This window comes from Anabrus simplex, chromosome 4 (assembly GCF_040414725.1).
Source record: "Anabrus simplex isolate iqAnaSimp1 chromosome 4, ASM4041472v1, whole genome shotgun sequence".
Taxonomy (NCBI): Eukaryota; Metazoa; Arthropoda; class Insecta; order Orthoptera; family Tettigoniidae; genus Anabrus; species Anabrus simplex.
Window position 1 is genome coordinate 227,518,935 of NC_090268.1, and position 18,035 is coordinate 227,536,969.

The window sequence follows — 18,035 nt, forward strand, 5'->3', positions numbered from 1 at the left end:
TTTATTTACAAAAATGAATCTGTTATTTGAATTCTTTACTATCGGCTATGGAAAATGTCTTAAGGCTGACTCATTGGCTGAATAGTCAGTGCAATGGACTAATTTCACAGGGCCACGTGTCCGATTTCCGGCCGGACTGAGGATTTTAAGTCACGTTTGGTTCATTCCTCTAGCTCAGGAACTGAGTATTTTGTGATCGCCTTAATACAGGTCACCTCCACACAACATTATCATACTACTAAAAACCACATAAACACGCATTACTGAATACACCCCCTTCACATAGGTTTAGCGTCATGAAGAGCACCCTACCGTAAAACAGCGCTGACCAGAAATGACTGGGGGAACGATCAGGAAAATAGAAGAACCCCTTATGTATACCTGAAACACGATCCATATGAAGTGGTAACAAATGTGTCAAAAACTGAAGCCAAAAATTATCATATATTTTAGGCTTATAAGTATTCAGATTTATAAATAGGTGATTTCAATTTGTATAGGCCTAATATTAAGACGAGTCGTGTTTAGAAAGATAGGAATATGCTCCTACGTTTGTCCTTGTGCCCTCTTTCCAAACTAACCGAACAAGTGGCCGCGCGGATTGGGTCAAGTAGCTATTAGCTTGCATTCGGGAGATAGTGGGTTCGAACCCCCCCCACTGTTGGTAGCCCTGCAGATGGTTTTCCGTAGTTTCCCATTTTTATACCAGGCAAATGCTGAGGCCGTACCTTAATGAAGGCCACGGTCGCTTCCTTCCCGCTCCTAGGCCTTTCCTATCCCATCGTATCTGTATATGTGCGACGTAAAGCAAATTTTTAAAAATAATCAAAACTGACCTGCCATTACGTGCGACCTATTGTGTGTTCCTTCTTGTTGTTATATCTCTGTTCGACTTGATTTGACACTCAATACTTCTCAATACTTATAATATATATATGTTTTCCGTTTTCTGTATTTGTACGACGCCAATAAAATGCCCAAGCAAAACATTTTAGAATGAATAACTTGCTGTGGAGCGAAAATAATTGAGTGATTGTGCAAAATTTGTTAAGAACATTTCACCAAAATTAAAATTTCCATTTATGTTTTCAGTAAATTTGCTAACTACATAGGTAAGGTAAGGTAAGGGTGCATTCTGCCCGCAGGCAGGTCCGAACCTCCTTAGAGGTGTGCCTGAGCCGGAGTTTACGTGCGATAGGGTGGCCAGTTCCTTTCCGCTCCTCCATTCCCTTACCCCCCATCAACAGCACGCGGCAACCCATCCAAATCTTGACCACGCCCAATGTTGCTTAACTTCGGAGATCTCACGGGATCCGCGGTTTCAACACGGCTACGGTCGTTGAATATGTTCATAGAAAATCATTGAAATATGGCATAGATTTTATAGGTCAAATTCAATTGTTTATTTTGCAAATGCTTGTTTTCATGGTAGTTCTAATTTATTGTGTTTAAAAACCCATATGTACTGTTAAAATTTGTCAAGTTTATTTTTATTTCGGGGAAGGCGGGGTTTGAACCCTCATCCCCCGTAACACACCCTGTGGGTGCGACCACGCCGAGGCTGTAGAGATGGACTAGGATTCGATTCCCCGAGAGAAAGTCAAAAGATTGAAAACGAGATTTCCACTTCTGGACAGTGATATGGCCCTGAGGTTCACTCAGCCTACACAAAAAATGATGATGATGGTGATGACATTTGTTGTTTAAAATCTAGGTCATCGGGCCCATAACAGATGAGTACCAGGTAAATTCCTAAAGGCAATGGCAAATTAATTCCTGGAGGCAATGGCGAGTTAATTCATGAAGGCTATGGCGACCGGGTGTAGGGCTTACTACTCTGCCCCATTTAGTGCGAGGTTACGGATAGCGGAAGAAAAATTGAAGTGATGTAGCCTCATGCAACACTTATAGAGAAATCAAACTGACAAGCCGCACTATGAGACTTTGAAAGAGTGATTGGAAAAGGGATGCATAAAGAAGTCCAGATAAGTAACGAGCAATATGAATTCCTGCCTGAGCGAGGAACATCGAATGCTATTTTTCCACTTCTCTACTCCTGTGTGTGTGTGTGTGTGTGTGTGTGTGTGTGTGTGTGTGTGTGTGTGTGTGTTGGGGGCGTGATTAGCTCAGTGGCTTAACTGCTGGCTTTCCACCCGGAAGGCTGAGGTTCGAATACTCCTGTGTGCGGGAACGGTAGAACAGTTGGGTGAGGTGGTTTCGGCTCCCAATTATCAGATTTGACGTTTGACTGTTGTTAGGTAAATTTAATCACTATAGTATACTTTGTCTTGTAGGTTGGCAGCTGTATAAAATGTGTACATTATTAAAAATACAAGATGTCGGAAAGCTTAGTTCACATTTATTTCATGGTCCTCGCAGCCCGGATGAACTTGCCTCAAACTCCTACAATCAACCGTCCTATATAAGGTAATTAACGCAACCATTGGATTACAGTCACTTAAGTATAAAACCTCATGATTCTGATCGAATTCAAACGAATATTAGATGTTTGACCAAGTTAACCTAGCACAACCCTTCACCCAAAGTCACAACTTTTCAAGGAACTCACAGCTAGGTTATGGTACAACTAGCGCTACCTTTCGCCCAAAGTCATAACTTCTTGCAAGGTCCACAACCGTCCACTGCTACAACTACCCTGGCCAGTACCATCTACTGACAAATTCACGAACTTTATAAAATCTAGTTATTTGTTCCCACTTACTCTTCCGTTCATCCAGAAAGTTACGTATTTCCTCAGAATAATTATTATCCAAATCTTACTCATTTTATAGCACCACTATATTCTATAAATATGGAAGAGTTCAACAAACGAACATTAACCAAGAGGAGAACAACCTTGAAGGCCTGTGTAACTCGCATTCAACACTTCGTTGAGTCGGAAATAAATTCTGCCGATATCAACCTCATTCAGGTTAAATTAAACAGACTGCTCTCCACCAACGAAGAATTCAAGCAAATTCAAAGCCAACTAGAGTCGTATGATGAAGAAAATGAGGAATCTAACACGATCTACCGAGAAGAATTCGAAGGCACAATCGACTTGCTGGAGGCTAAATTAAGGAAGGCCATCAATCTACAAAACATGTCAGGTAATGTTGAAGTGCTCACTCAGTCACCACATGATATGCCTAGAAATATCAAATTACCGAAAATAAATCTCCCTACCTTTAGTGGGTCTCTAATTACCTGGCTGCATTTCAAAGACACGTTTGAAGGCCTGGTGGTCAACAATAATGACCTATTAAACATAGAGAAGTTCCACTATTTGCTCTCCTCTCTGAAAGGCGAAGCCAAGGACACCATAAGAAATATTAGCATTTCTGACGCCAACTTTCAAGTAGCCTACAACATTTTGGTCAATCGTTATCATTCACCCAAATTAATTGCAGCTGAACACATTAGGCAAATTACGGAAACTTCACATAAAATAGGTTCAACGGAGAGTGAAATACGCAAGCTGATCAATATATTCAAGGGCAGTACAGATGCTCTTAATGCCCTAAACGCCCAGCCAAGTATCCTAGATTTACTTCTTAATGAACTCCTACTCCCTCGACTAGACAAAAAACTAAGGTTAGAATTTGAAAAGGAGCATTCTCTTTCCGATGCAGTTAAATTCGAGGAGCTCATTAGCTTCTTGGAGAGACGCTGTCAGACACTACAGCTCTGCTCTTTTACCCAACCACCTGCAGTCAGTCTTAACAATTATCCAAAATCAGCGCCACGCTTGATAACACAATAACGATCATACGTCTCGACAGCAGAGAGATGTTACATCTGCTCAGAAGAGCACAGACTGTATAAATGCCCTGATTTCCTCAATTTGAGTTCTGATGAAAGGTTCAAATTGATCAAAGATAGCAAGCACTGCAGTAACTGCCTTAGTCCATCACACACTTGGAAAGCATGTAGATCCAGTACCGCATGTAAGGTATGCAAGAAATACCACCACACGTTGCTACACCAAAACGATCAGAATGAGGAAAAAACTAACATAAACAACACCATGGCACAAAGCCCACAGGGTAACGACACACTTCAATCGTCGTATCAATCTCTCAGAAGTACTCCAAACACTCAGGTTCTTCTAAGCACAGTCATGGTTAAAATCAAGGACTCAAACGGAAGATATCGCATGCGAGGCGTATTAGACAGCGGCTCCCAAAGCAACTTCATATCCGAGCAGGCAGTAGAACAACTTAAGAAGAAAAGAACGACCGTTATATCCCTGAAAGCATTCGGTGAACTGACATACGAAGCTGATTCATCAGCAAACGTAGAAGTGCACTCGACGATCAGTGACTTTCATTTCAATATGGAATGTATAGTACTATCTAGGATAACTGGCAATATCCCTGCATCAAACATCGACCTCAAGGAATGGAATATCCCAAAGGATATCATCCTCGCTGATCCAGATTTCCACCTCCCTCAGGGTATTCGCTTACTAATCGGAGCTCAGTTCTTTTTGCATCTCATGAAGGAGGGAGGAAATTTCGCTCAGGATACCCAACACTACAGAACACTCAGCTAGGATGGATTCTAAGCGGGGAGTATCCACGGCAAATGAATGAAGGAAAAGACAATGGGCAAAGATCTAATTCATTCTTCATTAGGTCTCACCTCAGTCTTAAGAATCAAATACAACGATTCTGGTCCATAGAGGAAATAAGTCGTGAAATTCGTTCACCAGAGCATGCGGAATGTGATAAAAAATTCATCGATACTACCTTAAGGGATGAGAGTGGAAGATATTTAGTAGAACTGCCCATGAGAAAGGAAATTAACCTAGGAAGCTCAAAGGAGATTGCAAGACAACGCTTTCATTTCCTGGAAGGAAAATCGCAAGTACAGAGCAACCTTCGTCAAGATTATGTCGAGTTTATGAGGGAATATGAAGCACTTGGACACATGGTTGAACTTCAACCAAATTCCACACTAAGACAGAGTATTACCTTCCTCATCACGCGGTTCACAAGCATTTGAGCAGTACTACCAAGACCAGTGTAGTTTCTGATGCCTCTACAAGAACCGACAATGGCGCGGCACTAAATGATATTTTAATGGTAGGACCAACAGTACAAGACAACTTATGCTCATTGGTCATGAGGTTTCGTATGCATAGAATAGCCTTTACAGCTGACACAGAGAAAATGTACCGACAAGTAAGAGTGCACCCACAACATCAACCCCTGCAATGCGTATTATGGCGAGAAACCCCTCAGGACGAACTAAAAGCCTACGCCCTCACTACCGTCACGTATGGCACATCATCAGCAGCTTACTTAGCTACAAGATGCCTGGTACAGCTGGCTACGGATGAAGCAACCAGATTCCCTCGAGCGGCTTCAGTCCTTCGTCATGATTTTTATGTGGATGATTGCATCTCAGGAACAAATACTTTGGATGAAGCTCTAAGGTTGCGAATCGAGTGGTGCACAAATAGCCCAGAACTCCTTGTATCAATCCCAGAGAACTTGCGAGAATACACTGACTGACAGAGCAAATGCAACACCAAGAAGGAGTGGTTCGAAAGGGATGAAAGTTGGGGAAAAAACAGAGACGGCACGGACGAATAATTGATGTTTATTTCAAACCGATATGCAGGTTACACAATGCGCACGGCATCGACTCAGTAGGATGTAGGACCACCGCGAGCGGCGATGCACGCAGAAACACGTCGAGGTACAGAGTCAATAAGAGTGCGGATGGTGTCCTGAGGGATGGTTCTCCATTCTCTGTCAACCATTTGCCACAGTTGGTCGTCCGTACGAGGCTGGGGCAGAGTTTGCAAACGGCGTCCAATGAGATCCCACACGTGTTCGATTGGTGAGAGATCCGGAGAGTACGCTGGCCACGGAAACATCTGTACACCTCGTAGAGCCTGTTGGGAGATGCGAGTAGTGTGTGGGCGGGCATTATCCTGCTGAAACAGAGCATTGGGCAGCCCCTGAAGGTACGGGAGTGCCACCGGCCGCAGCACATGTTGCACGTAGCGGTGGGCATTTAACGTGCCTTGAATACGCACTAGAGGTGACGTGGAATCATACGCAATAGCGCCCCAAACCATGATGCCGCGTTGTCTAGCGGTAGGGCGCTCCACAGTTACTGCCGGATTTGACCTTTCTCCACGCCGACGCCACACTCGTCTACGGTGACTATCACTGACAGAACAGAAGCGTGACTCATCGGAGAACACGACGTTCCGCCATTCCCTCATCCATGTCGCTCTAGCCCGGCATCATGCCAGGCGTGCACGTCTATGCTGTGGAGTCAATGGTAGTCTTCTGAGCGGACGCCGGGAGTGCAGGCCTCCTTCAACCAATCGACGGGAAATTGTTCTGGTCGATATTGGAACAGCCAGGGTGTCTTGCACATGCTGAAGAATGGCGGTTGACGTGGCGTGCGGGGCTGCCACCGCTTGGCGGCGGATGCGCCGATCCTCGCGTGCTGACGTCACTCGGGCTGCGCCTGGACCCCTCGCTCGTGCCACATGTCCCTGCGCCAACTATCTTCGCCATAGGCGCTGCACCGTGGACACATCCCTATGGGTATCGGCTGCGATTTGACGAAGCGACCAACCTGCCCTTCTCAGCCCGATCACCATACCCCTCGTAAAGTCGTCTGTCTGCTGGAAATGCCTCCGTTGACGGCGGCCCGGCATTCTTAGCTATACACGTGTCCTGTGGCACACGACAACACGTTCTACAATGACTGTCGGCTGAGAAATCACGGTACGAAGTGGGCCATTCGCCAACGCCGTGTCCCATTTATCGTTCGCTACGTGCGCAGCACAGCGGCGCATTTCACATCATGAGCATACCTCAGTGACGTCAGTCTACCCTGCAATTGGCATAAAGTTCTGACCACTCCTTCTTGGTGTTGCATTTGCTCTGTCAGTCAGTGTATGTCACATGTCCCTGCGCCATTGACTGACGGTGAGAGCAGCGTAGTAAAAATGTTGGGTTTAACTTGGCACCCTTCAACGGACCAATTTCAAATCAACTGTAGCCTGAAGCCACATCAATCGATCTCAAGGGAATCCAAGCACTGGCGTAGCCAAGGGGGGGGGGGGGCAGTGGGGCCGGCCCCCCCCCCAAAAAAAATATTTCCTGAAACTAGAGCGAAGATCAGCCGTTGTTTTACGTACGGTACGAACAACTTAAAAACGTACGCCAAAATGTGAAGTTAATGTAGCGACAAGAATCTACTAGCAGGGCTCAATAGGGCCATACATAATTCTCAATATTTGTACTGCTTGAATGAAAGGAAGACACTTAGGATTTTGATGCGCGTGGATATTTCCCTGTAGAGGCCTCAGTATTGGGAATGTAACCGTGTGTTGACAAATGTTAAGACATGAAGAAAGGGGCAATTAGCAGGGGATTACTCGGTAGGGGGCCGGGACGTGACCACCGAGATAACGGGGGGCCACGTCCAGAAACAGTTGCAGGCTTACAACATCGTGTCAGCTTTTACATATCGGTTCCAGGAAACAACAATGTCCTAGGGATCCTCGGGTTGTATCGTGGTTGAGAGATGTGCTGTGTTTAAGTTGCAGCGTTGGGAAGACTGTGACAGGATTGTGAGCTGCACGTTAGTTCCTCATTTTGTGCCATAAAAGTAACCTTTCTTGAAGAGGGACCGTTTTGTCACTGAGAAGCCAACACTATGTGCACCCTCGGTAAGTTATGAAAAAGTTTTTTTACTTTTAAAATAGCAAGACAATCGCGGAGTCGTGCCTAAGTTCGATAGGTAGGCCTATATATTTTGTCAAATGCCTGGGGACTGATTGGAACCTCAAATTGCACCATCAAAAGTGCGGGTAATTATTTTGTAATTGGCGGGCGTGATAAATCCATTCCAATGGTTCTATCTTCTTATCAGGACGGCCCAGGCTTGAATCGCAGTCGATACATGAAACATTTTTAAAATGGGAAGTCACGTTCTATTGATACGGATTCTACTTAAACACTAGATCCCGTCCCTTACGTTTCCTTACACTTTTGAGCCAGAACCGCATCATTTATGGTGGCGTATTTTGAGTATCCAACCATTCTTCGGACTTACCTTGTACCTTCAATGGTGAGTGTATGCAGTGGCGTACCCACAAAATAATTTCAGTGGGTGGGGTGTAAGTCTAGGCCAGTATTGTGGATAATACTTTTCCTTGGAAGGGGCTGTGAAAAGATTTTTTATTTAGAATTTGCTTTACGTCGCACCGTAGGTCTTATGGCGACGGTGGGAAAGGAAAGGGCTGAGAGTGGGAAGAAGCGGCCGTGGCCTTAATTAAGGTACAGCCCCAGCATTTGCCTGATGTGAAAATGGGAAACCACAGAAAACCATCTTTAGGGCTGCCGATAGTGGTGTTTGAACCCACTTTCTTCCGGATGCAAGCACACAGCTGTGCGCCCCTAACCGCACGGCCATTTCGCCCGGTGGATATAAAAAGAAAGCCGGTCCTACCGAGTGCGGTGACGGATCTTCAGTAGATATTGTTGGTTTTGATTGTTACCATGTACAATCATAGCTTCTGTACTCTTAACATACACCGGCTGCATTATTGAAACTGTTCGTAAAATTGATAATATCGTTCTTCGTTTGTGAGGAAGTAGAATCTTTACTTAATTTGTCTTCTTAAAAAAAGGAACCACTTTGGTACTACACTCCGTGAAGATGACTACCTTCCAGGCCGTACATATTTCGATTACGGGAAACTCAAGGAAAACTCTACTGCACCCAAAAACAAGGTTGTGTCCTCCCCATCCCATGCCTTTCTTAACTCTGTCAGTGCCGGGAATCGAATGCAGGATGCCTTGAGTCAAATTCGATAATAAGGAGACCTTAGGACAGTAAGAAAACGTACGCCTTAATGACTGCTCCTCATAAAACCTTTGTGAAAATACTAACTGCATCTATTTATAACAATAATCACAAACGCCTTCTTTTCATGTGGCCCAGTTGGTTGTGTCTCTGTCCTTCTGAGTCCGAGTTCGCAGGTTCCAATCCCGGCTTGGATCGGTAACCCTTAAAACGGTGTTGACATGGCAACAGCTCAGTGTCGTTGGTTTCTGACACGTTAATAAAAATTATACATACGAATATTAGCGTCACAAAACTCTAACTTTATACTACTATATTCTGTATCCCAGGCTTGCGAGGAAAATAATTAACACAGATAGGTCTTATGGCGACGGTGGGATAGGAAAGGCTTAGGAGTGGGAAGGAAGCGGCCGTGGCCTTAATTAAGGTACAGCTCCAGCATTTGCTTTGTGTGAAAATTGGAAACCACGGGAAAGCATTTTCAGGGCTGCCGACAGTGGGGTTCGAATCCACTATCTCCCGGATGGAAGCTCACAGCTGCGTGGCCCTAACCGCGTTGGAAACTAATAGGACAAGTTAAACCCTACATAGCATATGTTGTAACGCCTATTTTTCTTTACCAACTAACAAAATATCTATACCCATACGCTTTACATTATTTATTTATTTATTTATTTATTTATTTATTTATTTATTTATTTATTTATTTATTTGTTTGTTTGTTTGTTTGTTTGTTTGTTTACTTATTTATTTATTTATTTATTAGTGCCTTCAGTACAGTGGCGAAGTTAGGGCTCCAGGCCCTCTCGTACACTTAACCACATACTAATCAGAATCTTAAATAAAATACTGAGATACTTAAAATAGTTAAAACTACATAAATTAATAGAATTGAAAATAAATTTAAATACATTACTTACTAAATTAATATTAGAACTAATTAATATTAAAAACTCTTAAAAATGGCTAATCCTCAGGAATGCACACATTCATACGTCAACCATTCAGTCAGCTGTCCTCAGCAGGTAGTCTCAGCAGGTGACCTTAAATCGTTATTTAAAAAAGCTAGTTTCTCTGACCTGAACTGGCAGGGAATTACATAATCTGGCGACAGTCACCACAAATTATCTATTAATTTTATTTGTGTGGTGCAGTGAAATAGAAAGAATGAATCTAGAACGTGTATTTAAGTTGTGAAATTATGATAGAAAGATGAATTTAGAAGAAATATGCATTGGCTGACTTTCAGCTACCACTCTGATCACCATCGTTAAAGTGTGTAGCTGCCGACGTTTATCAGACATCAGCCATGAGATAGCCTGATAGTATGGGGTGATATGAACATTGTACCCGATCTTGTAAATAAATCGCAGGCAGGTATTCAGTGCTCGTTGAAGTTTAAGTGTTTCTTCTTTCGTCATGTCAACTAAAACAACGTCACAATAATCAAGAATAGGGAGAATGAGTGTCTGTATTAGCTTGGCCTGTATCTCAAATGGAAATACATACCTCTGCCGTTTAAGAGGGGGAAGAACGCCAAAAATCTTTTTATGTATTTCTTTCGTGTGATCAGACCAATCAACTGTTTCATTCATCATTACGCCGAGATTTTTAACCGTTTTACTGTAGGGAATTATGTTACCAGTCAGTAGGATAGGCGGGATTGCGACATTGTTTGAGCAACTCAGTAATTTTCGTGATCCAATTATGATTGCTGAGATTTTGTGCAGTTTAGTATAAGAGAGCTTCGTTGTGCATATACAGTACACTGAGTCGTCGGAGATCCCTGTTAATATCTTGTCTTGCAGTGTCGATATATCGTCAGCACAGAGGTCATGTGTGTTATTTCCTGTCACAGATGGTATGTCATTGATAAAAATACAGAAAATTAGGGGCCGTAGAATACTGCCCTGTGGGGCAACACTAAGTTTCATTTTCCATTTAGAGGCCTTGTTATTTACTGTTACACGCTGTTGACGGTTACTCAAATAAGAACTAAAAACGTTAATCACAGCCAGGTCGAAATTTAGCTGTTCCATTTTCTTTATCATAGTCGGAATTACAATAGTGTCAAGGGCGCTACTGAAGTCAAGAAGGATGCGTATAGTGAGCAGCCGTTTGTCCATAGCATTTCTAATGTCTTCAGTAACCTTCTAAATTGCTGTCGCGGTACTGTGAACCTTCTCAAATCCAGATTGTAAAGGCTACAAAAGAGCATTTTTATTTAGGTATTTCAGAACTTCGTTGTGCATATACAGTACACTGAGTCGTCGGAGATCCCTGTTAATATCTTGTCTTGCAGTGTCGATATATGAAGATCGTCAGCACAGAGGTCATGTGTGTTATTTCCCGTCACAATAATCAAGAATAGGGAGAATGACTGTCTGTATTCGTTTGGCCTGTAGCTCAAATGGAAATACATCCCTCTGCCGTTTAAGGGGGTGAAGAACTCCAAAAATCTTTTTACGTATTTGTTTCGTGTGATAGGACGATAGTCAGAGGGTGTTTGTGGGTCTAAACCCTTAGGTACCGATACAATATCGGCTGTTTTCTAGACAATAGGGAAAGTTCCGTTTAGTAAACAGTATTTCAGTATGTGCGTCAGCATAGGCGAGATAACACCCATAATGTTATGTATAAAAGTAATAGGAATACCATCTACACCTGTAGTCTTTGATTTAATCGAGTACAAAGCCTTTTAACCTGATTTTCTGTGACACTGTGAAATGTGAATGGTGGATTGGCTGGAGGAGGGCGGTGAGTCGGTGCAGTTAATTTGGGTAGGTTGATTATTTATTCTACTAAAGTAATCGTTCAGTTTGTCAAGTGGAATGTCAGGAGTTATCTGTCTCTGTTGATGTTTTCCTATTCCCAGAGCTCTAAGCTGGTCCCGTGCGCGATTAGAATTTAAGTTGTTAGCTAAATTCCGAAAATATATACATTTTTTTTAAATTTCTGATTAACTGCTTTGTGCGATTTCTTAAGATGCAGTTAGATTCGAAGTCTGTGTCATCTAGGGTTTGTAATAATGTCGAAATAACGAGTCACGGTGGGCCATCATTCTCTTGCCTTCATCATCTAGCCATGGACAAGAAGGACGAGAAACCTGTATTCGACGCGCGCGTGTGTGTGTGTATATCTTTGCCGCATTATTTGTATGAAATGTTACTCCTTTATTGCTTATCACATGACCATTATTATAATAACTTTACCGTATTTATTCTAAACCAGAATATTGCATCCTTACTCAAACTGTTTATTCTCGCATTCATTTCACTTGTACTCGGAATATATGAAATGCTGCAGTTATGTTGGGATGGGAGTAACAGAGGTAGCCGGGGGACGGAGACGGCGGGGGAGTTGTCGTCCAAGAAGTCCAGACACCCCAGGAGTTTTAACGAATGTACTTTTATTGAGCATTTTATACATAATGTACATTAATATTAGCTTCCGGAGTCCGACTCATTGGCTGAATGATCAATGTTGAGGCCTTCGGTTAAGACGGTCCCGGGTTCGATTCCCGGCTGGGTCGGGGATTTTAATCGCGTCTGATTAATTCTTCTCGCTGGGGACTAGGTGTTTGTCCCAACATATACAGACAACATACTACACTACCAACCACCAAAGAAACACACAACACTGATTACATCCCTCTATATAGGGTTGGCGTCGGGAAGGACATCCGGCCGTAAAACAGGGCCAAGTCCACATGTGCGACACAGTTCGCACCCGCGACCCTACATATGTGGGAAAATCGGGGGAAGAAGAAGAAGAAGATTACTATTAGCTTCCGGAATCCGCACGAATCCACCACTCTTACTTGGATCCAAGGACACCCATTTCCTTTTTCGGTATTCTACACCACCTAAACTATGGAAGTTTGGACACCTATCAAAATAAAATTCTGGATGAATGCCCCCCCCAAACTGAAATCCTGGCTACGCTACTGAATCCAAGTGCTCAAAACGTATGGTGCTGCCCATAATATCATTAATATTTGACCCACTATGGCTGATAACTCCCGTAGTTGTTCTCTTCAAAGTCTTCATGCAACGCCTGTGGCAAGAAGGTTCAGGGTGGGATGATCAACTGCTCGGGAATTTGCTCGATACCTGGACTGACCTATGTCAACAAATATCACTACTTAATAATTTCAAAATTCTAAGACTGGCCCTCAGTGAAGGGATAGGGAAGAATGTCGAGATACATGGCTTCTGCGATGCTTCAAAGACTGCTTACGGAGCTACCGTATACAGAAGTTCTGTCAACCACAAAGCCGAGGTCCTCACGAGACTTCTTTGTGCAAAATCAAGGGTTACACCTCTAAAACAGATTTCAATCCCCCGTCTCGAATTATGTGGTGCCTTAATTTTGGCTCGCCTCATCAAGGAAACGCTTGAAACTCTACGCACTACCCCCGATGGTGTACTACTTTGGACTGATTCAGCAATCGTATTAGCTTGGTTATACGCATGTCATACAAAATGGAAAACATTCGTGGCAAACAGGGTGGCAGAAATTCAAGACACTGTACCAGCCTCCCATTGGCGTCATGTTGGATCACTGGACAATCCTGCAGATCTTGCATCACGAGGAGTACAGCCACTGCTTCTTCAATACAGTGCACTATGGTGGGAAGGCTCCAGCTGGCTGCGTCTAGACCCTGCATCATGGCCATCACAATCAGGATGCGACACCTCGAAGATCCCTGACCAAAGAATTATAACATCACTTATTGTCATAAAACACGATGATACATTCCTGAATAGATTTTCATCCTTAAACAGATTACTCAGAACAGTTGGTCAGTGTCTCAGATTCTCTTCCAACTGCAAGAAAACTCGCAGTGAGCGCGATACATCACCACTGAAACCACAAGAGGTAAATAAGGCCTTTAGGGTCTGTATCAAAATCGTACAATCGGTCTCTTATCAAAGAGAAATACTCTGCCTCAAACAAGATAAAGCTGTTGATACGTCCTATCAACAAGTTGTGTATATTACCAGAAACGAGCTGGGACTGATCATCAAACTACAAAACGCTTGAACATTATCAACGTATTGTTATAACAATCGTGTTTGCCCTATTTTTGACTAGTGCATTTTTGTGTGCATATGTTTCATTTTATTATTTTTCTGCAAAAGGCCAATGCCTTTTGGTGTGGCGGTATGTTAGGTAAATTTAATCTATATAGTATACTTTGTCTTGTAGGTTGGCAGCTGTATAAAATGTGTACATTATTAAAAATACACGATGTCGGAAAGCTTAGTTCACATTTATTTCAACTGTTGATTTGGGCTAGTGGTTTTGGCACCCGCTTCATCACTGAAGTTAGGTCGCTTTGGCTCCTGCTGGGCTAACAACATTTCCCTCGTCATTTATCAGGCTTAGAACAGTCAATCCTAAAATTATAGCATGCTTAAAATGTTGTTAAAGCAAGTACATTTCGTCCATGTCATAAACAATTACTGGAAAATTAAAATACATGATTGGCATGGTTAATGTTGTTAACGTAAGTACTTTTCATTCATTTTATAACCATTTCCTGAAAAATGTATCCTGACCTTTTTCATGTACTGCAGTCTAGTGGTCATCTCGTGCTAGTAGTCATTCATGGCTGGCTGAATAATTGTATCAGTTGTGTTTCGTTTCTTTGTTTCCTTCTGTCGTTATTTGCTTCGAAGATTTATGGAAGTGTCAGCTTGAATTCCCTTCTATTAAGTTCCTGGTTGAATTTTGCATGGAACGATTCGCGGCATTTTGTAGTCCTGTCTCCTGTATTGCCAATATTAGCCCACATTTAAGGAGGAAAGTCAGTTTCATTCATGAAATTAGCACACACATATTCAAAAACTTATCCAGATTCTTATGTATTGGATTCATGCACTTCAAGTCTTAATGAAGTAGTCTTCAGTCTGTGACGGAAGCAGTAGTGGTAGAGCAAAGAAAAGTTTCAGATGTTTGGCGTTCTCCGACTCAGTATTCTTGAAATAGTTAGACAACCCGACGTTTTAAAATTTTCTTCGCCATGCCTACGCCAAGCGGAATGTGCATCCTCAAACTTCAGTCATGGGAAAAACGGACAGTTGTATTTATTGCCCTCTCGAAATTTGCAAGCACTACCTTTATAGAGATGTAAACTGTGAAAGCTGTTCCACTACAGTCTTGTAGCTCTGGATTTCTTTGTCTGAAAGAAAGCTGAAGACCTGAGCCTCGTAAAAACATTTAATAAATGCAGAAAACGTTAAAACGGTTATGGGCAACTTTTGAAAGTTCCACCAACGAATACATTAGTAGCGTTCTTAAGAGTTTCCAAGTTTTGACCACGCGTAAAAATCAGTACGTTCTTTACTGCATCATTATATAAAATAAAATCTTCTCCAATAGATGGACATTGTTATCTCCTACTTGTGAACACTTTCGTGTAACTGTTCCAAGGTTTTTGGTAACTTCTCCTTTGGGTGGGGGCGGTGGAAAAACATCCACGCTATCTCCTGCTTGCCGTAAGAGGTGAGTAAATGCGGCCCCAGGGGCTCTGAACTTGGGAGCGTGGGTTGACGACCACGGGGCTCTTAGCTGAGTCCTGGCATTACTTCCACTTACTTGTGCCAGGCTCCTTACTTTCATTTATCTTATCCGACCTCCCTTGGTCAACTCTTGTTCTTTTCAGACCCCGATGGTATTAGGTATCGAGTCCTAGGAAGTATTTCATTCTCACGCCCTTCGTGGCCCCTGTCTTTCTTTGGCCGATGTCTCCATTTTTCGAAGTGTCGAATCCCTTCCATTCTTTTCTCTCTGATTAGTGTTATATAGAGTATGATCGCCTAGTTGTACTTCCTCTTAAAACAATAATCACCACCACCATTTTTGGTAACTTTGGAATTTCCCTCAACTGTGCAGCATTTAAATTTGTTCATGCTCTGTAGACATCGTGCGAAGTCAGAACCAATGGTGTAACTAAGAAAGACCCCCGCCCCTTTTGAAAAATAATGTTTTGGGCCCAATTCCTCAAATTCTGACATAGTGCGTGAATGTTTCCTGCATTAATTACTGCAACTAAGAACGAGAAGATCACAGTTGACAACCCATCCGGAGTATTACTGTGACTTCAGTACTGAAGAACTGGACAAGGCTCTATCCAAGATAAATATAAATAAAGCTGCTGGTCTGGATGAATTATATCCTGAGTTTCTGAAGGCTATAGGCCCTGGTACAAAACATTGGCTAGTCAAATTCTTCAATGAAATTCTACAAACTGGTAAATTACCTAAGTTGTTAAAACAAGCCAAAGTAATTGCAGTCTTGAAACCAGGAAAGGAAGGAACTGATGCTTCACATTAACCAATTTCGCTCCTTAGCGTAATCTACAAGATGCTCGAAATAATGATACTTAACCGTATCCAGGAAGCAATAGAAAGAGTCATCCCAGTTGAACAAGGGGGTTTCAGAAAGAATCGTAGTTGTTGTGGTCAGGTGTTAACACTGACAACACAGATTGAAGCAGGATTCCAGAAAAGCCTGAAGACTGCCGCAGCTTTTGTCGACCTTACATCAGCCTATGGCACGGTCTGGAGAGAGGAACTGTTGCTCAAGTTTGTTCAAGTCATCCCTTGTCAGAAGCTAGCATGCTTACTAAACAACATGTTATCCAACCGTCGACTTGATGTATTTCTGAACGGTGAAAGAAGCAGGTGGATATCTCTAAATAATGGCTTACCCCAAGGGTCAGTATTATCTCCCATTCTATTCAATCTTTACATCCATGACCTGCCAAGAACAACTTCGAAGAAGATACAGTTTGCAGACGATCTAGCTTTAATTACTCAGAGTACGGTTTTGGCACACTGTGAGGACGTACTTACAGAGGACCTAGCTACCATGTGTGATTATTTTCACAAATGGAGACTCCTGCCAAATCCTAGTAAAAGGGAAGTAACAGCATTCCACTTGCATAACATGGAAGCTAATCGGAAGCTACATGTGGTTTTTAACGGAACAGAAGTCTCCCACAACTTCTTCCCAAAATGTCTGGGTGTCACACTGGATCGATCCTTGTCGTTCAAACAGCATTGTTTGAATCTGTCAAATAAGCTGAGTACAAGAGTAAATTTGCTGCATAAACTAGCGGGCAGCAACTGGGGTGCAGATGCAAACACTCTTCGCACTGCTTCACTTTCTCTAGTATACTCGGCTGGTGAGTACTGCGCTCCTGTATGGGAAAACAGCATACATTCGAGCAAGATTGACGTACAGCTCAATGAAACCATGAGAGTTGTTCTAGTACAGTGAGGTCCACTCCTACTCAGTGGCTGCCTGTTTTAGCAAACATTGCTCCTCCAGGTCTGAGGAGAAAAGCAGCGAAAGTACAGTTGATCCAGAAGACCTCTGCACATAGGAACTCACTCTTGTTCAGTGCCTTAGGAGATCCACCTGTGATGAGGTTAAAATCCCGGAATCCACTCTGGACTGATCTACACTCCTATGAAAAATTCAGTGTAACAGCAGAATGGAGACAGCGATGGGAACAATGCCCACCCACCAACGCCTTTTTGATTAAAGACCCAACGAAGAAAGTGCCAGGTTTCGATCTTCCTCGATATGAGTGATCAAAACTCAACCGTTTCAGAACAGGCCACGGCAGGTGCCGATATATGATGAAAAATTGGGGATATTGTGAAAGTGCTGCGTGTGAGTATGGTGCTGAGAAGCAGACATTGCTTCATGTTGTTGAGAGCTGTCCATGGTCAGCATTTAAGAACGGTGTACGGGCTCTGCATGAATTGACACCAAGTGCAGTGGACTGGTTATCGAAGCTGGACATTCTAGTTTAATTACTACTATATTTTAATTTATACGTTAATTGTATATTTTTACACATTGTGCTTGTAAATGCCATACGATAATAATAATAATAATAATAATAATAATAATAATAATAATAATAATAATAATAATAATAATAATAATAAATAATAATAATAATAATAATCACTGCATGCTTACATACTATATTATAATTAACTGAAACTTACCAGAAATAGCATCCATCATAATTTTCCGAAGCGTCGTTGTTTCGTTGAGAGAAAATCGTCTCCACATAAATACTGCTGATTTCATCACTTCCAACGAACTTAACAGCCTCTGTGATATGGTACTGCGCAGGTAATTTTTTATAAGCTTTAGTTTGTTGA